Genomic DNA, 6,534 nt, shown 5'->3' with positions numbered 1-6,534 from the left:
GGTTTTTAATTTGGTTGAATGATTGTTGCACAAAAGTCGTGTTCTTAATTTTGTGTTTACTCAGTGTTTTGCATTGCGTTATTTGCATACAAGTTTGTAGCGATTTTTGAATGCTTTTGTTAAAGAGTATTCATTGATTAAATTGTGGACTCCGGCATCAAGTAACCTACAATTTTACACCCAACATGTCCATTTTCGATTTCTTGTCGATTCAATTATTGAACTCTCAAAAAGTGAAGGATGAATCAGGTATGTCGTTTCGACTATTAGTCCTTTCATTAAGTTTTTTCAGGGATGTTTATTTTATGCTCTTCCAATTGTTGGGGGAAATATGTATACCCAATAAAGGGATGTATTCATCTGTTAATCTTCTTTTCAACAACAATCAACTTGATTATTTATTTTATACATATAATATGTAACCACTCTACACACGTATTCGTTTAGTCCTATAATATAGTCATAAGAGTTATTGCTTAATATCATACAGTTACACTGATCTTGCATCTTTGTAAAAGAAATTTTTGATGCAATGAAATGATTTTCATTGCCTAGGTTTGAAGATTTATATGGAGTATACATGACATGTGTTTGTGTCATTTGAATAACAATTTGGATGTGCAGTTTATTTATGAGCTATTGACGATATGAAAATAGATTGAATGTCTAAATGGCATATATGTCAATTCGATGTGTTTACCGATATAACTGAAAACCCTTACCTACTAATATTCGATGTGTTTTAAAGTGTTGTAATATTAATCTTGTCATGTGAAATCTGGTATATACGTACACGTTTAATTAGTCGGTATTAATCATATGTTGTTGTTTGAGTTACAAGTCAGGGCTTCAGAAGCTGCCACCATAGCCATTTGTGCTGCTAAAATGGGTTTGGTGAAACCAACCGCCATTGTTGATGTAACTACCACCTGGCCTGGTTCTCTTTCCATTGTACTCGCTCGCAATTACAACAAAAAATGAAGGTACACGTTTCTTTATTTTTGACACACCTCGCTAGAGGTGGCAAAATGGACAAGTTAGAAAAGGAGTCTGCATATTAAGAAGATATAATGTATTTTCAAAAGTTATTAAGATTATAAGTCCATGTTCTGCTATATTTTATGTTTGTATGTATGAATACCAGATACGTTTGTGAACTATTTGAAAAGTTTGGAGAGATAACGGATTCAGTAATAATGGAAGATCCATGAATTGCTCAACTGATGGGTTTTGTAACCAGGTTAGTTATCTTGTTTCTTTTTCTCAAGTAATAGAATTATGATATTTAAAAAGATAAACATTGTATCTTTACTTTAGATACTCTACTCTTTAAAAAACATAAAGTACTCTGATATGATATATGAATCAGTCACATTTAGGTAAGTAGGGTGTTAATCTGATGAATAGGACTTTAATTTATCATTTTTTATTCAACCACTATTATGTATAGTTTATATATATATATATATATATATATATATATATATATATATATATATATATATATATATATATATATATATATATATATATATATATATATATATATATATATATATATATAGTGGTAGGATCAAGAGGTAAGTAACCAATCGGGGGGAAGCGGGGGAAAGCAAACACTTTTTTTTTTTGCGTATTTTGAAAAAGCTTTGTTCACGAACATTATAGATGAGATGAAAATATGAACATTTAGTAGAGACACTTTGTGATAAATGTTTTTATTTTGGCGGGAAAACGCTCGAAGAAGTAATATATAACAATTATCGTGTTTTTCGAGCGTTTTTGAGGTTTTAGCTATTGGGGTTTAGATATTATGGTTTATAGGGTTTAGATATTAGGGTTTAGAAATTTAGGGTTTAGGATTTAGATTTTGGGTTTAGATTTTGGGTTTAGGGTTTGGTGTTTTGGGTTTATTCCATAAACCCAAAACACCAAACCCTAAACCCTAAACCCTAAACTCTAAATCGGGCTAAATTTTACATCACAAAACATGAAAAAAACGTTAATATTCTTCACGAACAATATTATCTTTAATGTTATTTTATGCGATCGTTTTCCCGCCTAAATAATAACATTCATCACGAAGTGTCTCTTCTAAATGTTCATATTTTCGTGTGATGTTGATGCCGGAAAAAAAAATTTCAAAAAAACGAAAAAAATAAAAAATTTTGCTTCCCCCCGCTTCCCCCCGATTGGTTACTTCCCCATTGATCCTGCCCCTATATATATATATATATATATATATATATATATATATATATATATATATATATATATATATATATATATATATATATATATATATATATAGGGCAGGATCAATGGGGAAGTAACCAATCGGGGGGAAGCGGGGGGAAGCAAAAAAAAAAAAATTTCATTTTCTTTGGAATTTTTTTTTTCCGGCATCAAGATCACACGAAAATATGAACATTTAGAAGAGATACTTCGTGATGAATGTTATTATTTAGGCGGGAAAACGATCGACAAAAATAACATTCAAGATAATATTGTTCGTGAAGAATATTAACGTTTTTTTTTTTCATGTTTTGTGAAGTTCGTAGTAAAATTTAGCCCGATTTAGAGTTTAGGGTTTAGGGTTTAGGGTTTGGTGTTTTGGGTTTATTCCGTAAACCCAAAACACCAAACCCTAAACCCTAAACCCTAAACTCTAAATCGCTCGTGTTAAAAACTCAATCTAATTCCTAAATCTAAACCCTAAATCTAAACCCTAAACCCTAAATTTCTAAACACTAATATCTAAACCCTATAAACCCTAATATCTAAACCCCAATAGCTAAAACCTCAACATACGCTCGAAAAACACGATATTTGTTATATATTACTTCTTCGAGCGTTTTCCCGCCAAAATAAAAACATTTATCACAAAGTGTCTCTACTAAATGTTCATATTTTCATCCCATATATAATGTTCGTGAACAAAGTTTTTTCAAAAAACGAAAAAAAAAGTTTTCGTTTTTTTTGGAATTTTTTTTTTCCGGCATCAAGATCACACGAAAATATGAACATTTAGAAGAGACACTTCGTGATGAATGTTATTATTTAGGCGGGAAAACAATCGACAAAAATAACATTCAAGATAATATTGTTCGTGAAGAATATGAACGTTTTTTTTTTTTTCATGTTTTGTGAAGTACGTAGTAAAATTTAGCCCGATTTAGAGTTTAGGGTTTAGGGTTTAGGGTTTGGTGTTTTGGGTTTATTCCATAAACCCAAAACACCAAACCCTAAACCATAAACTCTAAACCGTCCGTGTTAAAAACTCAATCTAAATCCTAAATCTAAACCCTAAATCTAAACCCTAAACCCTAAATTTCTAAACACTAATATCTAAACCCTATAAACCCTAATATCTAAACCCTAATATCTAAACCCCAATAGCTAAAACCTCAACATACGCTCGAAAAACACGATATTTGTTATATATTACTTCTTCGAGCGTTTTCCCGCCAAAATAAAAACATTTATCACAAAGTGTCTCTACTAAATGTTCATATTTTCATCCCATCTATAATGTTCGTGAAAAAAGTTTTTTCAAAAAATGAAAAAAAAAAAATTTTTGCTTCCCCCCGCTTCCCCCCGATTGGTTACTTCTCTCTTGATCCTCCCACTATATATATATATATATATATATATATATATATATATATATATAGGGCAGGATCAATGGGGAAGTAACCAATCGGGGGAAGCGGGGGAAGCGGGGGAAGCAAAAAAATTTTTTCTTTTTTTTTGAGATTTTTTTTTCCGGCATCAAGATCACACAAAAATATGAACATTTAGAAAAGACACTTCGTGATGAATTTTATTATTTAGGCGGGAAAACGATTGACAAAAATAACATTCAAGATAATATTGTTCGTGAAGAATGTTAACGTTATTTTTTCCATGTTTTGTGAAGTAAAATTTAGCCCGGTTTAGAGTTTAGGTTTTAGGGTTTAGGGTTTGGTGTTTTGGGTTTATTCCATAAACCCAAAACACCAAACCCAAAACCCTAAACCCTAAACTCTAAACCGTTCGTGTTAAAAACTCAATCTAAATCCTAAATCTAAACCCTAAACCCTAAATTTCTAAACCCTAATATCTAAACCCTATAAACCCTAATATCTAAAACCTCAACATACGCTCGAAAAACACGATAATTGTTATATATTACTTCTTCGAGCGTTTTCCTGCCAAAATAAAAACATTTATCACAAAGTGTCTCTACTAAATGTTCATATTTTCATCCAATCTATAATGTTCGTGAACAAAGTTTTTTCAAAAAACGAAAAAAAAGAAAAATTTGCTTCCCTCGATTGGTTACTTCCCCCTTGATCCTACCATTATATATATATATATATATATATATATATTTTGTTTTCCTTTTTTTTGCTAACATATATAAATCACAAATGTAAAATGTTAAGATATCAAGCGTTATAACGCTAAGCTAATGATTTTACCTTAATTTGGAACTATTAGCTTTTTATTTGTTAGTTCTTTGTTTGACACATTAAAGATGCTTCATATTCCAAATAAACCACATTGTTTGTAATTGGATTGAAATTGCCACCTTTATTTTCAACACTTCACTGAAGTGAACTATTCACTTTCTCTGCATATCCCACTGCCTCATGTATTAACTTCTATATTTAAAGTGAGTAACTGGTGAGTTATGGATTTGTATCATTCTTATGATCAACCTGGCAAACTTGATGTCATTCTGTTGATAGATGTGTGAGCCAGAAAATAAAAATGTAGCAATATAGTAGACTTCTCGAAATCTTAGGCGCAAACACATCAATGATTTCTAATGCCATATATAAAGTATTTTTCTCAAACACTTCTTGGTAAGTGATGGCACAATAGATAGTTTGAATCTACATATGTAGGAACACAAAGGTTAATCGGTCAGTTAAGGTTATGGTAATTGAGTAGGTTCAAGATCTACTTTATAAACCATCTGCTACAAAAAAGTTGAGTAGGTTAGAATAAATTCATCTACTACAAAAAAGGCAAAAGAAAGCTCCTAAGTGTCATCCTTCCCAAATAGCTTGTAATATAATTTGTGTTAATGCCAATCTACTTTATAAACCATGTGTTCTTATGATATGGAATCAATTCATATACTTGTAATATATCTTGGTATGTGCTACTCTTTAGTTAAACTCATAATCATTTGTTTGTGTGTTTTGATATTCCTTGTTTTAGATGGGTAAATGTAATTCTCCCTGCATTTTAACTTCTTGGTTTTTTAGATTGCAAAAGCTTCATAGAAACAATCTAGGATCAGCTAGCTGCCAAGTTCGACACAACAAAAAAGACGATGAATATCATTTGACTACTAGAAGATCAGTTAAAAATTAGAGAAATAAAAGATGAAGTGAAGGAGTCATCTGATGCATTAAAGGAGGAAGGAAAGAAAGATCCTGAAACGACAACACAGCTAGAGACTAGAGTCAACATCCCAAGAAGAGTCCCAACTTCTTTATACCTCTAACTTGAACTCTTTGCTTTGTCTCATTACCTGTAGTATCTCTGTTCCATCCTGTTTTCCGAACCCGTTTTTCAGAAGAATTACATGGTAACAATGGATAGGCAATATGAGATCATTAATAAAGAGAACTATGAAGGTGTTGAGGCCTGAAGCAGTACGACCCTATGCTCTTCTCTTTGCTAATGTGTGTCATCAAGTCTAGAAGTTCGGTTCACAATTTCACATGATGGTGAAAACACTTGCAATGACCACATGCCCAAATGAGTTCTATGATTCCTCATTCGAACAAATCGTCTTTTTCCTTAATGATTACATCAATGTGTTTAATGGTAAGTTATTAAGTTATTATGTGTATTTAGCCATATGCATTTGTTATCTTAATGTGTAGCATTTAAATTACATTATGTTTTAGCCCCGCGAAGTCGCGGGTTATAAACTAGTAAATAATAAATATAAAGTATATATATGTAATGTTTGCAATTTTTTGACTTTGTTGATGGTCCATTATCAAGTGGGTTAGTTGTAGGATGCAAGTCCAACTTGTTGTATGTTGTATTTTTCGTATTTTTAGTTGTTATTAATCTATTTTCCTATTATTATACACAATGTTGTAAAAAACCCGCTTACTCGCCGATTATTCCCCGATTAATCATTTTTAGGAGCAATCCGTTTCGATTTTCAAAAATCCGTTTAATTAAACAGTGAACGTCAATTAATGGATAAAAAACGAATTTGGTAATCAAAGTCAGTCAAAGTAAAAAATGGTTAACATTTTAACATGAATTTAAACTAAAATTTTATAGTTTTGAAACAAAATGAACAATTTTAGACAATTATATTAAAAATTATCTTTATATATATGGTTTTTTTTATAGTTACATATATAATTTTTAAAATTTAATATTTAAATGTATACAGTACAATCCGATTAATCTCCGATTAATCCCCGAATTACCGATTAATCCTTCCAAAGTTCCGACCGATTAATCCCCGAATAGCGAATTTTGCAACCATGATTATACATATACTAATTGGAG

General features: G+C 30.9%; 1 long non-coding RNA gene across 1 annotated transcript; it reads left to right on the top strand.

The window, feature by feature from the left end:
• LOC139896992 (uncharacterized) lies at positions 1–5,353 on the top strand. Its single transcript, XR_011776412.1, has 3 exons — positions 1–983; positions 1,145–1,240; positions 5,259–5,353. It is a non-coding gene; the product is annotated as an uncharacterized lncRNA (long non-coding RNA).
• Positions 5,354–6,534: the final 1,181 nt, after the last annotated feature.

Source organism: Rutidosis leptorrhynchoides, chromosome 3 (genome assembly GCF_046630445.1).
Source record: "Rutidosis leptorrhynchoides isolate AG116_Rl617_1_P2 chromosome 3, CSIRO_AGI_Rlap_v1, whole genome shotgun sequence".
NCBI classification, from domain to species: Eukaryota; Viridiplantae; Streptophyta; class Magnoliopsida; order Asterales; family Asteraceae; genus Rutidosis; species Rutidosis leptorrhynchoides.
This window is presented reverse-complemented; position numbering and strand designations above follow the sequence as displayed.